At 49.2% G+C, this 15896-nt stretch overlaps 1 long non-coding RNA gene across 1 annotated transcript; it reads right to left on the bottom strand.

Annotated features, from left to right (window-relative positions):
• Positions 1-169: 169 nt before the first annotated feature.
• LOC118602877 lies at positions 170-13801 on the bottom strand. The gene is made up of 2 exons (XR_004950940.1): positions 3708-13801; positions 170-1204 (listed from the first exon to the last, which is right to left on the bottom strand). It is a non-coding gene; the product is annotated as an uncharacterized LOC118602877 (long non-coding RNA).
• Positions 13802-15896: the final 2095 nt, after the last annotated feature.

The raw sequence follows: 15896 nt of genomic DNA, 5'->3' as shown, positions 1-15896 counted from the left end.
ACAGACGTGGGTTCAAATTTCAGCTCTGCCACTTACTATGTGACTGAGCAAGATGCCTAGCCTGAGAGCCAAGGGGGCTTTTTGAGAAGAAGAAATAAGATAATGGATGTGTCGCACTTAGCACAGAACCAGGTAAATAAGAAGCAGAAATCAGCCATTATCGTCGTCGTTCACTTTTTAAGTTTTTATTTGAAAAATTATCACTACAGTAAAGTTGACCTTTTCTTGGTGTATAATTCTGTGACCTTAGCACATGTATGGATTCACGTAACTGCCGCCATAATCGGAACACAACGGTTCCATCGTCTCCCCCGACTCCCCCCCGCTATCTCGTGGTCTTTCCCCACTCATGACCCTGCCAACCACTCATCCCACCTCCCTCTCCGTCGAGGATGCCATATAAACGGAAGCTCTGAGACTGGCTTCTTTGACTCAGCATGATGCCTTTGCGATTCATCCGAGCCGTGTGTGTTGGTAGATACCTCCTTTTCATTACCCAGGAGTATGCACATGGTGAAAACTGCTTTTTATTTCTTTCATCCCAACCAACTGTTCAAGTCAGAGAAACACAGGGAGACTCTACAAGGTCTTGGCCTAAAAGTCACTCTCCTTGGGAAGCTGGTAGCCCCTATATTTCGTCAGGTACTCTCCCTATTAACTTCCCATAAGCCTTTCTGAAAGAAAAGGCATTGAGTCCAATTGTATGGTTTGAAAGAGAAAAATCTTTGGTCCCCTGGGTGGTAGCAAACCGAAGACACCCCAGGGCTGACCAATGATGTCCTGGGCACACATTCTGGGCTTGGGTCTCCTTGTGCTCTATGACCTACGATTTGCAGCAAGCTGGCCAGGGAGAGCCGGGCAGCCAGTCCTCTCATTCGTCTCACACGCCGACCATGGGACAGAAAAGCCCGGTGCCCGTGGGCGGGGAGAAGGGTTTCCAAGAGCGAAGGGGCGGCCGAGCAGGAGAGAGAGGGCATCCGTGGCCTTGAACGCCGTCTTTCTTTGTACTGTTTTCTTTCCCCATACGGGTTTAGAGGCACAGCCCAGCCTCCGCCTTGACCTTTGTTCAAAGTTGCTCTCGATGGGCGCCTCTTTTTTTTTAGCACTGTTAGAGAAAAGACACAACACTGGTCTCCAGATCGTCCTAGGAATGTCTTTCTTGTTTTTATGTCTTGTCCATTCCTGGGGCTGGATCCTAGGTCAACTGCGAGAGAGAGAGAGAGAGAGAGAGAGAGAGAGAGAGAGCGCGCGCGAGCGAGCTATGTTTTGCTTTCTAAGTCCAAAGTCCATGGCCAGGCCTCAGAGTCTTTCTAATGCTTCCCAGACTCTCAGGGGACACACCGCAGCAGTGGCCCTGACAGAAGCCCCAGTTCTGTTGTCCGCTGGGGGACCTGGGAACTTCGGCTCAGGGGAAATACGCTTATTCCAGGTTGCAGGGCACAGCGAGCTGTTGGGGGTGGGCTGTGGCCGAATGGCTTGGGTGTCCCAGATGGTGCTGATATCAAGCTTTCACTTCCTCTGGAAATCTCATGCTCTTGACCTCTGAGGCTTCTGTAATATGTGTGTGTCCCAATGCTCCTGAGGGTTTTGGTTCACGGGTTTTTTGAGCAATAAATCAAGCAGGAGAGCAAAGGTTACAATCCTGAAAAGACTAACACCCAGAAACACGAAACACCGACAGCAGGTGGAGAGAGTTAGAAAACACGGACTCTCATCTGGACTTGGCAGTAGGGAGATTGGAGTGGTGTCCCGAGTCCTAATCCTAGTTCTGTCGACAGCCCAGAGACCTTGGGCAGCCCCTGGACCGTGCGAGGCCCCATTTGAGACACAGAGGGAAAGATTGGGGTGGTCCTTGCTTGCCAAGGGCACGTGGAGATGAGGCACAAGAGATCAAGAAGGAGAGCGGAAAAAGGAGATGAGGAGGACACGATCGGGGTCAGGGGGCGCCATGGGAACCGAAGGGTGCGATGCAGGGGTTCCGGGCGGACTTTCAGAGCAGGGCGAAGGGGCCTTGGAGGCAGGGGAGATGGCAGAGGCAAAGGCGCCTCAGGGGAGGGCATGGTTCATTCTGGGGCAACAGGAGGCAAGGCTGCAGGCCGTAGGAGACACTGTAGACGGCCCACCCTGAGCCCCATCACCAGGAGGTACACCCACTCCCCCATGCCTCTACCCTGCTCCCGAGAATTGCCTTTGGCTGACAGGAGCCACCTCGTCATTACACTCACAGGGGGTCACCTGCAGCCAATGACTGTGTGACACAGGGTTACAAAGGCCCATCCCTTTCGTCAAGGTAGGCTAGCTCTGTGGAGCCATCCACACACCCCGCGCTCCCGTGGGGTCAGGCCGAGGCCAGACCTGAGCTGAAAACAGCTTTGCTTGGCTCTTCCCTGCCTCACCCAGCTTCTTCCTCCTTCCTTACCACTTTTCGTCCTGGGAATCCTCCCTCGATATATCATTTGCATAAAAGCCCCCGTCTCAGGTTCTGTCTCAAAGGAACTCAACCCAGCCAGGGCCAGCACAAGGCAGAGCCAAGGGGACTTTGAACAGCAGAAGAACTTGGAACTTGAGAGCAGACCAAATGGAAGGAAATCTGGGTCTTTCCACCTGATCCCGCCTGTGTCACTTACTCTCTAAGTTTGGCGAGTTGAAGGGCCTCGCTGCACTTTTTCTAGCTTGGGGCTCCCAGAGTCCTGCCCCACAGACCTAGAAGAATTTCCAGTGACCTGCTCACGGGGCTGGAAGTGCTTGGGTTTAGGTAAGAGCACTGGCAGGTGTGGATCGTGCTGCCCCAGATACACCTTCATGGGGGATGGTCCATCTGCCTGACTCCAGCCTCAGGGGGTGCGGGTGCCAGCCTCCTTGTTGGTAAGGGTGCTTAAAGGGACAGAGACTGTGTGTCTGTGTGTGTGGGGGGGGGGGAATGCCTCTTTCCTCACGTGACCAGCCCTCAAGGGGCGCATGAAGAGGAAAGCTGTTTGAAAGGAAAGGCCACTTTCCCCCTTCCATACTCGCTTCTCTCTCTGAGCCGTGTCCTCCAGTACCACCCGCCCGTTCAACAGATACTGGCTGAATAGGCAGCAGGTGCCAGGCAGGCAGCGTTCAGTTCACATTCTAGCCGGCGGAGACTGGGAACAGGAAGTGTGCTGAACAGAAATTGTATTAACTACTACGAAGTGGCTTAGAGAGAGACTGAGTCTTTGGGAAACAAGCCACCTTGGGGAGGGGTCAGGAAAGAAAGGCCCCGAAACTGCATGAAGTTCATACACGTTCACATCGAGTGTCATTGTGACGAGGCAGAGCTGCGCGCTGGGGGGCCGCTTCCTCTTCTAGATGGTGAGCCAGCTTTTCGACAGGAACCCACCACTTTCAGAAGGGCAGAGACAGGCTCGTGTTCTCTTTTTAGTGCCTCAGCCGGATGTGCTGGCCACTGTGCAGATGGCTGACTTCCACGTGCCCAGGACGGGGACGATGGCTTCCTGTCCAGGTGCAAAGGCTTCGATTTGCTTCTCTTTGGACATGAAAATGCTTTGAAAACTTACACACCCTAACAGTCCTTTTGGCAGAGTAGGCCCAAAACACCTCCTAGAGCCAAGGGACGGGGGCCTTGATCTCTTCTCCCAGGAAATGTGGAGCCAGACGAGGTACTGATTAACCTGCCAGTAGCTCCCTGCCAAGGCTGCTCCCCCTCCCCCCAGGGGAACCCTTACCTAATGGCTCAGCTCGGCCCAAAGCTGGCTTTCTTCCTCCGCTGGTCGCTGGCTGGGTTCATGGCAGTTTATTTAACTTTATTGGTCAGGAAAAGGCCAGGGTCTCAGCGGCGGGACAGATGATCTTTGGAACTTTGAGCCCCAGTGTCAGCCTCTCCTTCCTTCAGCCGATGCACCTGAGTTACCTGCAGACGCCAGAACTGGGAGCTGCGATCCCATAGGCTTGGTTTTCTCCATGAAAATAATCATAACAATTACACGGAGGGGGAGGGAGAACCACGCAAACCCATCCAAGTCACAGGGCGATGTCTGCTGGGTTTCATCATCTCGTGGAGGTTTTGAATCATTTCTCTTTAGAGTTCTTCAAGAGCCATTCTCTGCCAGCCGCCGGGGGCAACAGGAAGGGAGGCTCAGAGCCCACGTCGGGGAGATGCCTGTTCCTCAGCTCTCTGCACCAGGCATCACTCTGGCAGGCAGGAGAGCGAGGCTGGCGAAGGGACCAGGACAGAGAGGGAGGTAGAAGGCATGCCACGTGGGAGAAAAGCAAAAGGAGCAGGTGCTCAGATGGGCAGAGTGGGGGGGGGGGGGCGTCGTAGCAGAGGGCACTCGGATGACATGGGGGTGACCTCCCAGGGTTCCAGAAATGGGCAGAGGTCACTTCATTGTAAGAAGGAACAGCCCAGTTGTGCTGCAGCCCCACGAAGGACGGGGCTACCCCACCCACGCTGGGCCTCTGTTCCCCTGACCTGAGGGGACAGTCCAGGATCGCAGGCAAGTGTTGCCAGCCCGGTCCTGAATCTCGACGAGGCTGGACTAGAACCTGATAACCAGGGCAACTCCTCCCTCTGTACACACCTTGAGGGTGGAACAATCTCCCTTAGGATCCCTGGCTTCCTGTGAAAGTAAGTCTCAGCAGAGTTGGGGTGCAGGCAGCGGACCCGTACCTGCCACTGTGCTTTGGCTAAACCGAAACCCTTCCAGCACTGAGAACCGCTGGACGCCATGATTTCTAAGGTCACTTTAACTCTTAAACAGCATCTGATTCTATGACACTGGGGCTTCCCTGTCACCTGGGAGTCCTAAGGGAGGGTCGGGGGTCAGGGCTGCCAAGCCAGGAATTGCCGTATGAACAATAATACAATGGTGGTGCGTTTGCCTATAATTATTAGACACTAATAACGAGACACTAAATATACAGTGTGTACACAGGTATGACGTCATACAGGTGCCCGAGGTGGGGAGTAAGATGGGCCCCCACTTCCTGGGGCTCGACGTTGCTCTGGACTTTCAGGGCCTACCTTTGAGGGGCCGGAGGGCAGTGGAAGCTGCGACCCTCCCCAAAGACCCCCTCCGTCCCCAGATCCAGCGCTGGAGGCAGACCAATTCATTGAAAACCCACCCACTAAGAACCAATTAGAAGGAAATCAATTCAACGAATTCTTCCTAGAGCCCCCAAGCCGGGCGTGATCTCTCCCCCTCTAAACTTTGAGCCTGTCTTTCGGAAAGTATTTTTTGTTGTTTCACTCGTTCTTTTAAAGAACGATAGCGTGACGTGTCATTAAAGCTTCGTCCCACTCGTTCTACCCTCTGGTCCTCTTCTGCTGGAACTCGTATTTCTGTCAGTAGAGTTTCGATAAGGACATTGATTTACTTAAGCAGATGTGTTGACCGTTGCTCAGAAAATAAGGCCCACGTCTCTTTTTGTGACACTTTTAGCTCTCAGAGCTTCTGCTCTTATTACCTCAAAAGAGACAAGAACAGTGTATCGACTTTCTTCCCACAGCAGAGAGGATGATGTTTGCCGTGGAGCAGAAATATTGATGAGACGAGTGGGTGGGTGGGTGAGAAGTGGTCGTTCCGTCTTTCGTATAAAGAAATGATCCTTTAAGGGACACCATTAGCCAGACACTTGATTCTCCCCGGGCCCCAGCACCAGTTTTGAGCATGGCATGTTTGGTCCCACCCGTCCCGCATCCCTTCCCCAGGCACAGGACCGGGGCGCTCACAGCCAGAGAGCCCCCTCCTCTGTGAAGGTCGTTCTCCAGAAACACCTCCTTGTCCACAGGGTGCGGATTCGCATGAACTTGGCTCCCACGGGATCTCTCGCTCTCAAGGGCGTTTGTCTCCAAATCTTGACCTCTGAGCCTTCCCAGGGGAGGGTCCTGGGCAGGGAGAGTGAAACGGACGGACTTCTCTGGAAAGCAGAGCACAACGTCCAGAAACAGCCCCGTGGCCAGTGGAAAACTCGTATTCGATAACGGCCGCGTCCCAGAGAGTGGGGGGCAGAGCGGGTGATCTAACGGTTAGCGACAGGATAACCAGAGAGCCCCGTGGAATCGGAAGCTTTTGGGGGAGCCCATCTTGCGTACTGGCTACATGGCAGGGGGAGTGGAGAGCGAGTGTGGAAACGAAACCATCCGAGAACTAAAGGGAAACAGGGGTCAAGTTTTCTATACGTTGGAAGTGGGGAAAGCTTTCCTAATTCTGACATAATACCCCGAAGGAATAAGGGGAAAGATTAATACGTTTCAAAGAATTTAACTTTCGTATGGCAAAAAAAAAAAAAAAAAAAATTAAAGGAAAACAAATGACAAACTGGTAAAAAAAAAATTCGATTTACAACCTACATCACAGACATCTTAGACTACAAAGAGCTTCTAATGTAAATGGAAAGACTAACAACCTGTGAGAAAACTGCTTTAAAAATATGAACAGTTAAAAGAAAAAGAAAAGCGAAAGTTTCAAAACCATATGAAAAAGTGCTCAACCTCACTTACAGGTAAAGAAATGTAAACTATCCCCGTGGAACTATTTCTTGCTGATCAAAATGGCCCAAATCCAAAAGTTTAATAAAATACTCTCTTGTCCAAACTATGAGAAAACAGACATTCTAAGACTGTTGTGTACGTGGTGGAGAAAAACGTAAATAATCAGGTAGGTGTCCTTGAAAACTGATATTTGAGGCACAGAGAAAGGCGATTTGGAGACAAAAACTATGAGACGAGGCAAAATCCCCAGAATTCTGAATTTGAATGGAAAGGATCAGTATGAACTCATTTCTTCTTAAAAGAATAATAATAAAAAAATCTCTTTCAGTCCTCTGAAAAGACCTGGCATTATTGAACAATGCGGAAATAAGGAGTGCCTCTAGGATGCAGCTGGTGGCCTCCAAATGCTATTTTCAAATAAAAGGAACCAGGGATCCTTGGGGAACACATGACTGCAAAACAAGGGGAGCAAAAGCACAAAGTGAACTTGAGCTTGGAACAGCTCCTCATACCAGAAAGCAGAGAACGTATCGGTTTTCTAATTCAGAGGCTGCGTTCAAAGGACTCAAGGATAAGGGGGACAGGCTGTCACAGGACCCAAAAGAAGATAATGTGAAAGTCGATATAGATAATAACAGCAGTTTATTAACCTCATCGATCATCTTTGGTGGATACTAGAGAACTAACTTATTAGGAAAACCAATAAATAAAGGGGATGGTATCAGGCATTTATTCCATCTTTTCCTTAAAAACTGTACCTTTGGGTAACCAAGTAGCTGATAGAGGGAAGTTTCTCTCTACAGAAATAGTCCGCATAACCAAAGAAGAAAAGATGGATTTAAATATTGCCATTTTGTAAACCCTAATGAATAGATCAACAGCCGTGAAGAAGCAGAAAGACAAATAGACGTTATGTGCCTCCTGACTGAAGAACATAATCCCACTGGCAAAGTGATTCTGCCAAAAGATATGCCCTCCCAAATACGATCAAGCACCTAGATTTAACTTCCAATTTACAGGAAATATAAGAGGCAGAGAAACGTGTTAAATAATACCACAAAGACATAGTCAGACAGATCCAGACTGTGGAGAGGAGGGAGAGAACACTGGGGAAATCTATTAAAAGAGTCTAAAGAGACACAGTAACTAGCTGCATATCTCGTTTGGGTCCTGATTCACACAAACAAGTTAGGCTTTTTTTTTTTTTTTTTTTTTAAGGCATTTGTGGGACAATAGGGAAATGTGACTATTGACTAAAGAGTTGATGTTACTAAGGAATAATTGTCTTCTGTGGCTGTGTTTCGGAAAGGGAATCATTCCATTTTAGAGATGCGTAACGAAATATTAAGAGATAAAATGATATAATGTCTGAGATTTGCTTCGATATAGATAAAACAAGGGTAGCCATGGGCTGGTAATTGTTGAGGCTGGGGTACGGGCACCAGACATTTCACTAAACTATTTCCTATATTTTGATGAGTATTGAAAATTCTCAATAATAAAAAGAGATTTAAAAATTTAGTGATTTCTTAACCCAGGAGGCAAAAAGATTTGCACAACGAAAACTACAAAACATTGCTGAAAGACATTAAAGATGACACAAATAAATGAAAAGACATCTGCTTTCATGGTCCAGAAGATTTAATATTGTTTAAAATATCCGTACTACTCAAAATTACCTAAAGATTCAATGCGATCTCTATCAAACTGTCAATGGCATTTTTTTTTCATTTTTGCAAAAATGGAAAAAAAAATCCAAAATTTCATATGTAATCTCAAAGGACCCCCTAATAGCCAAAACAATCTTTAGAAAGAGGAACAAAGCTGGAAGTATCACAGTCCTAATTTCAAAATATATCACAAAGCTACAGTTATCAAAACAGAATAGTACTGGCATAAAGCAGACATATCCACCAATGGAACAGAATAAAGAGCCCAGACCTAAACCCTTGTGTAGTATCTGGCCAAATTATCTTCGACAAGGATGCCAAGACTACCCAACGGGGGAAGGATATCCTCTTCAGCAAAAGACGTTGGAACAACCGGATGTCGCATGCAAAAGAATGAAGATGGACTCTTATTTTATAAAAATTAACTCTAAATGGATTAAAGGTCTAAATGTAAGACCTGAAACTATGAAACTTGTAGAAGGAAACATAGGGGGGAAGCATGAAGACACCGAAATGGGCAATGATGTCTTGGCTATGACCCCAAGAGCATGGCTGGCAAAAGCAAACACAGACAAGTGCGGCCCCGGCAAACACGGAAGCTCGGCACAGCGGAGGACGGAAAGGCGCTCCGTGGGGCGGCAGAACCCATCTGCAAACTGCATCCAATAAGGAGTGAATATCCAGAACGCATAAAGAACAAAAACCCAAACAATCCAGTTAAAAAATGGGCGAGGGGCTGAAATGACATTTCTCTAAAGAAGATCTGCAAATGGCCAAGAAGCCCACGAAAAGATGCTCAGCCTTACTAATTACCAGAGAAATGCAACGCAAAGTCACAATATCACTTTATGACTAACAAACAAACAAACAAACAGAAAATAACAAGTGTTGCAAAGACATGGAGAAGTTGGAACCCTTGTGTACTGTTGGTGGAACTGTAAAATAGTGCAACCATTACGGAAAACTGTATGGAATTTCCTCGAAAAATTAAAAATACAACCCAGCAATTTCATTTCTGGGTATACATCCGAAAGAACTGAAAATAGGATCTCAAAGAGATATCTGCACACCATGTTCATTACAGCATTATTCACAACAGACAAAACGTGGAAGCAGCCTAACTGTCCATCAGCAGGTGGATGGATAAAGAAAATGTAAAACATACATGTACAACGGAATATTATTCAGCCTTAAAAAAGGAGGAAATCCTCTCATGTGCTACGACGTTGATGAAGCTGGAGGACATCATGGTAAGTGAAATAAGCCAATCACAAAAAGACAAATACTACACGATTCCACTTACATGAGGTATCTGTAGTCAGACTCACAGAAACAAAGTAGAATGGAGGCTTCCAAAATCTGGGGGGAGGGGAAAAAGGAGAGTTGTTTGATGAGCATAGTTCCAGTCGCATCAAATGAAAAGTTCTTGAGCTCTGTTGTACAATAATGTGCATAGTTAACAATACTTTAATGTACACTTCAAAAACGGATAAATTCATGCTATGTGTTTTTCACCACAATTTAAAAATAAAGAAAAGTGATTCCTTTGCTGGAGAGGCTGATCCTCAGCCTCAGGCTGATCATCTCAACCCTACCCCACACTAACCAGCTAGAGGAGAAGGGGCCAGGCAAAGGAGCTCCAAATGGGATCCCATCCGGTGCTGCCCCAGGCCAGGCCTGGAGCCCTCAGCGGCCGAATGACAGTGAAAACAGCCATGGGCAAATCCAAGAAAGAAGGGAGCCACTGTGCTGGGCCAAGGTCATTCGGCTAGTTAGTGGCAGAGCTGGGACCAGCTGTCGCAGGTCTGGCTCCGGGCCTGGTGGACTTTCAGGCGTAAGCACACGAATCACCATCACCGGCCCCAGCGAAACCGGTTCTCCGTTACACACAATGGGCCCAGGCCCAGAGCCCATGAGCTTTGCAGGGGCCCAAGCAAATGGCTTGGCTCCTAAAAGAACACAGCAAAATCAATACAGGGACATGTCAACAAACTGTTGCACTGTCACTTACTCAACTGCAACTGAGCTCAGCTATTTTTTAACATTATTTTTGGATTCTGGTCAACCTGGGATGTAGGCACGTTTCAATGTGTTTGCTGTGATACGCAGTGGAGCCTCCAAAATCTGAGTGTGGGGCCCCTCTTAGGACATCGGATAGACAGTATACTGCACTCTGAGGGGCACGGACCTGGGTGCCCCAGCTCCAATGTCCTGCCACCAGGAGAATTGTAGTTTTTGGTGAAATCAGATACTGGTAAGTCAGACTCGCTGTCGCCTGGATCTGCTCTCCAACTGCTCTCCACTGGCTAGGACGTCTCCGTCTCCAGGCAAGTGGAATCGCATGGACCTTCCTCCTCTGTGTCCTGTGGCCAAGCGTCATGTGCTCTCAGCTGTGCTGTTTTGCAGAACTGCAGTGGGGACATCCAGGCCCCAGATTAGGAAAACTATCCCACAATTAGACTTGGGGTTCCAATTGCAACACTGTCTCTCACCAGCTGTGTAACCGCAGGAGAGGCAGTCACAGGACCTCTCTGACCTTCAGAGTCCTCCTCTGAAGAGGCTGCTTATAACGCGGCCGCCCGCCCCACCTCCTCCTCAAAGGTGTTGTCGGTTTCAGGGTTTCAGCCACAATAAGACTTGCTTCAAGTAAACTCTCTGGAATGTTGTTTACGGGATGATGATGGCTCCAAGAATGCTCTAGTCTCCTCTCCAGGAAGCTCAGAGCACATTTCTGGTAGAGAGAATCCTTCTACATGTCCTCCCCTGGCCCTCGTGACCTCCCGTGAATGCCCTTTGTCGCAGAAGCAGGCAAAGGGAACTGGTCCTCAGAGCAGGGAGCCCGTGACCGTGGCGTCACTATCCTCATGGCCCAGCTGGTCCCAGGCCCCATGGCCTCGCATCGTTCTCAGGTCTCTGCAGGGAAATAACCCACAGACTCCAGAAAGATTCACTTGTTCTCTGCATCCTCCATGTGGGAGGTAGAAAAAACTAGTCTCACTTAAGATAGAAAAAGCAAACCCGTGAGGCAAGGGGTCGGGGGAGGCCCGCCCGTCAATAACAGGAAAGGTGAGTAAAAGCAGGGTCTGACACACAGTTCTCAGTAGTCTGTGAGCCTGGCGCTTTGCTGGGTGTGGACCTGGGGAACGGAGAGGCATTGCCAAGATGAAGAGGGCAGGTACCCTCCTTCTGGTGAGGGAGGCAGGTATATAACAGGTCACTGCCGTATGGTGCACAAAGAATGGAACTTCTCAGCTCTGCAGGGGGAGCGAGGGAAGCCTCACGGAGGATGTGTGAGCTGGCTGTTGAAGGCTGGGTCGTTTTTCAGGCAGAAAAGTCAGGGGAGGGCAGTTGGGCAGACGAACCAGCTGTGCCAAGTGCCAAGGTATGAGGGGACAGCTGTCGGGCCGGAGGGGATGCCTGGAGAAGAAGCCCCGGAGGAATGTGGCAGGCGAATGGGCAGGGCCTTGGGCCACACAGAAAGGTTCCACTTTTATCCCAAGGGCAGTGGGGAGCTTTGGGGAGCGTTCAGTGAAATGCTTACTTTTGCATTTCATCACGCTGGGAAGGGCAGCAGGAGAAAAGTGAGACGGGAGCGGGTGGCAGGTGGTGGAGCAGGCGGGAACTTCGGAGCTTGGCTGGTAGCAGCCACAGGTTGACCAGAGGCCTCTCCCATGCTAATGGAGGGGTCTTTGTGTCCCAACCCTCTCATGGGACATTTAGGACTCCCCTCTCTGTTGACAACTGGGCCCCATCTGCTGGCCCCAGATGAAAAACTAGCTTGCCCAGACTGCCCATGAGGGAAAGTCACTTGACTGCTCACTCCAGCTGCCTCTCTCGCAGTCTCCAAGCTTGGTGATCCCTAAGCTGCCCTTTGCTCCTTCTCCCCTCTGTCCAGGCTGCACACCCCTTAGATTTCCGATGAACTTCTCTGTCTCGTCCCCCACTTTGCCACCCCTGTGAGGGAGCCTGGGACCCCAACCCGTATACACGACACAGCTTGAAGCTCAAGCTTCTCCCTCGGCTCCTCAACTGTCACCAGCAGTCAAGGGACTGTGCTTGCTTGCCCAGCCTCCCCCCGGTGTAGTGAGTGTCCACACCATGACAGGCTGAGGCCCACACAGGTCGGCATTTCTGCAGGAAGTCTGCTGCCCGCCGCGGCCAAAGCAAGCACACCGCCCTTCTCTTTCCAACTCTGCCGGCCATTGCTGCCACCTTAGCCAAGCGGGGCCTCCCCTGATCTGGCTAGGGAGGGCGTCCCTGAGCCTGGATTGGGTGATGCGGCGACATGGTCAAGACTGGGTACTAGGTCGTGAGGTGCAACATGAATTGTGGTGATGAGCTCACCCAAAGTAGAGGGGCACCCAGTAACATGGGAGAGGGCTGGCTCCACATACTGTAAATAAGTACAGGAATCAAAGTTCAAAAAGGCCAGGTGACCTCTTCCAATTGACCAGAATGTGGGAAGATACCCAGGGGGTCATTTAGGAGGACACAGCAGGAGACCATTAAAAGGAAGACTTGATCTCTAGGGGCCTGCTGTCCAGAGGTGGACACCGGATACTCTACGAGGACACTGGATACTCTCCCAGAGGACGGCTCTAGGGCTGCAAACTGTTGTGCTCAGCTGTGCTGGGGTCCGGGGACGCAGCATAAAGTGGAGCTCGAAGTCTAGTGGGAAGGCAGACAAGCAAACAACAGCCACCGAGACGCAGGGCATCAGGCCCGGCAGAGGTGTGGCGCGCCGGACTCTCCCCTCAGCACTCCCACAGAGGCGGCAAGGCCTGAGCTGCCCGAAAGAAGCAGGCCTTCCCTTCTCAGTCATTGTCTAACAACCCATGTCCTGGCTCTTGACCTCGACCTCCCAGAAAAGGGGGATCCTGAGTGCCCAGACTTCGAATCTACATTGCCCCGTGGGTTTTCAAGAAATGGCTTAAGGACAAGCGCTCTGAATCACGGTTGCATCATCCAGAAATGTACCCGAATCTCATTTAGTATCTCTTTTATTTTTCAATTTCGAAATTCCGAGACTCTGATTTCCTGCACACTTCCTTCTGCTTAACTTCGGGGAGGATCCCAGACATTTAAAACATCAGGTATTCAGCTGATATGTCACTCGACCTGTTCCCTCCCAATTTTCACCTATGTTTCTAGCCCTGTGCTTCTTCTTCATTGCAATAAGCTTTGCATGAACTGTTTTGGGCTCTGTTTTTTCACCTAACATCATTTCACATACACATGCCGGCAACAAATTTATCGCTTTTAACAACCTCTCCTACATTTTAGCTTGTGTTTCTGCCGTTGACCATGGCCTTGGACAAAGCTCTGGCCTTCTGTGGGACTCTCGCCTCTTTATCTGTAAAACACGGTGACTGGGAAACTCTAAAGTCCTTTCTAAGCCTTAACTTTCTGAGTGTCTATGATTTTCCAGCTGTAGAATCCTAAATTGTAACTTTATAGCAACAATCCCCAGAAGGGAGAGACCTAACATCTGCTGAGGCAGGAAGGCAGGAAGGCACTGAGAAAGAGATAGGTAGAAAAAGTGACACTTGTACCCGCCCACCCTTTTTCAGCAAAAACATGGTGTGAGGCCTGGCTGGGCGATCGAGACCCCTTTGGTCCTGGTCCAGCCTGGGACGCCAGCCATGTGAGGAAATGGCGGCGGGGGCGGCGGGGGTGGGGTGGGGGGTCCTCCCCCTCTCTCACCCTTGCCTTGGTCCCTTCCTCTCCATGACAAAGCACTTTTGGAGCCTAAGCCCAGCCCCTCCAGACCACAGAGTGCTGATTCATGGTGGGACAGCAGGTTCTACCACAAGCCCCACTTCTGTCCCCTGCAGCTCCAGGAAGGACTCTGCCAGGCGCCAGGCAGTTTGAGGCTGCTGTCCCTGGATGGCAGCCAAACTCCCCGCCTTCTCAAAGTCACGAGGAGCTGGGGCTGAGAGGGAGGGAGGCTGAATCAATCGTCCAAAGACCAAGCCCCTACTTCGGAAGAATCTAGAAGCTTGGAGATGGCAGTTCTGACACCGTGGGTTCCCAGAAAGTGGGGACTGGCACGTGCACGTGCACGTGCACACACACGCGTGGACACACACAACCATAAAACGGCACAAGATTTTCCTTTCATTCTTGCCAGCCAGCCTCCCCCAGAGAACTTCTACAGCCCAAGCAGTCCCTCAGTTTTGCCGTGACATTCTCTACAGCTACATAAGTGTTTAACAAAGCACAGAGCCAATACTGATTCATGAAACCTCTTACTGCGCCAGACAAACTTCATGCCGGTGGGTCCAACTTCATGCTGGCTCTGTCCGCCTGGATGTCCCAGAGGCCCTGAAACTCTCAGCACCTCCAGTCCAAAGCCTAGCTGGCCTCCCCCACTGCATGTCCTGTGCTCCCTGTCTCAGTGACTGGCAGCTACAGCTTAGCGGCCCAGGCAAGAAAGCTGGGAGGCTCTCTCGCCCATCTCCCACCCCTTGCCCTCGCACCCTCACGATATCCAATCAGCCACCTCATCCTGTCTGTCCTGTCTACTTCATCTCTCTCAGATCTGCTTTCTGTCTCCTCTGCTCACTGAGAACTAGGGCTGCTGCCTCCCAACTGGTACCCGGCCCTCTGGCCTGACTTTAATCCAACCTACACATTCAATTATGTGTCCATCTGTTCATTCAACAGATACTGGGCACCAAGTAACAAGCACCTTGCAAAATGCTGGAAGCCCAGGATGAAGACAGAAATAATGCTTGCCCTCCAGGAGCTTACAGTGTGCACTAGCAGGGAAGACCATCGAAAAGGCGTTATAAAGTGCGATTTATATGTATATAATTATATATATGAACATATATTATAGAGCATGGTGATTCACCTTCACCACTTATAAGAGCTACAAATATCAACTCCATTTGTCATTTAAATTCTAACTTTGTTTATGGCATCTTTTATCTTAGAGCTTATCATTTTTAGTAGTCAAATCTGTCAACTGTCTTTTTTATGCCTTTTGACAGCCTCACAAGTACGCTCCCTACCCCCACACCCTAAAAGATAATCTTCTACATATTCTTCCAGTTACTTCATAGGTTTTCTTTCTATTTTTTTTAAAAAAAAGACTTGACTCTTTAATCCATCTGGAACATGTTTTGAAATACAGTGAGTCATTTTCTTCCACATGACTATCGTTTCGACATACTTTTCTGAACCCATCCTTTCTCCCCTAATTTGAAATGTGACTTTAGCATCTACCAAGTTCCCATACGAAGGAGGGTAGGGCTGTTTTGTTGCACTGATGTACTCATCTCTCCCTGTGGCAGTCTCAACTGCTCACAGTACTCTTTAGTACTTGTTAAAAATATATACCAGGGAGGGCAAACTATCCTCAAAATCTTTTCCCCCCAAATGCTTATCAACTATTCAACACACTTAATGCTTCCAAGTGAATTTTAGAATCATTTTGTGAAGTTCCAAAAAGCTACGAGTTTTAAGGAAATTGCATTGAATGTATAGGTTTATTTTGGGAGAACTGACACCTTTACAAGAAACACGTTGTCTCTTTACCGATGCAAGTTTTCTGTCCAGCAGTAAACATTTATAATTTTCATCACATTTCTTCTTAATGTTATTCCTAGGTACTTTAAGCTTTTGCTACCAATGTAAATGAAAAAAAATTTTGTTTTATTACGTTTTCTAACTGGTGGTTACTGTTATATAGGAAAGCTATGCAACTGGCGACTTCAGTGTACTCTTATCCTAACAGTTTTTCTTTT

Source organism: Rousettus aegyptiacus, unplaced genomic scaffold (assembly GCF_014176215.1).
Source record: "Rousettus aegyptiacus isolate mRouAeg1 unplaced genomic scaffold, mRouAeg1.p scaffold_m13_p_5, whole genome shotgun sequence".
NCBI classification, from domain to species: Eukaryota; Metazoa; Chordata; class Mammalia; order Chiroptera; family Pteropodidae; genus Rousettus; species Rousettus aegyptiacus.
Note: the sequence above shows the minus strand (reverse complement) of the source record. Positions and strands in the feature narration are given on the sequence as shown.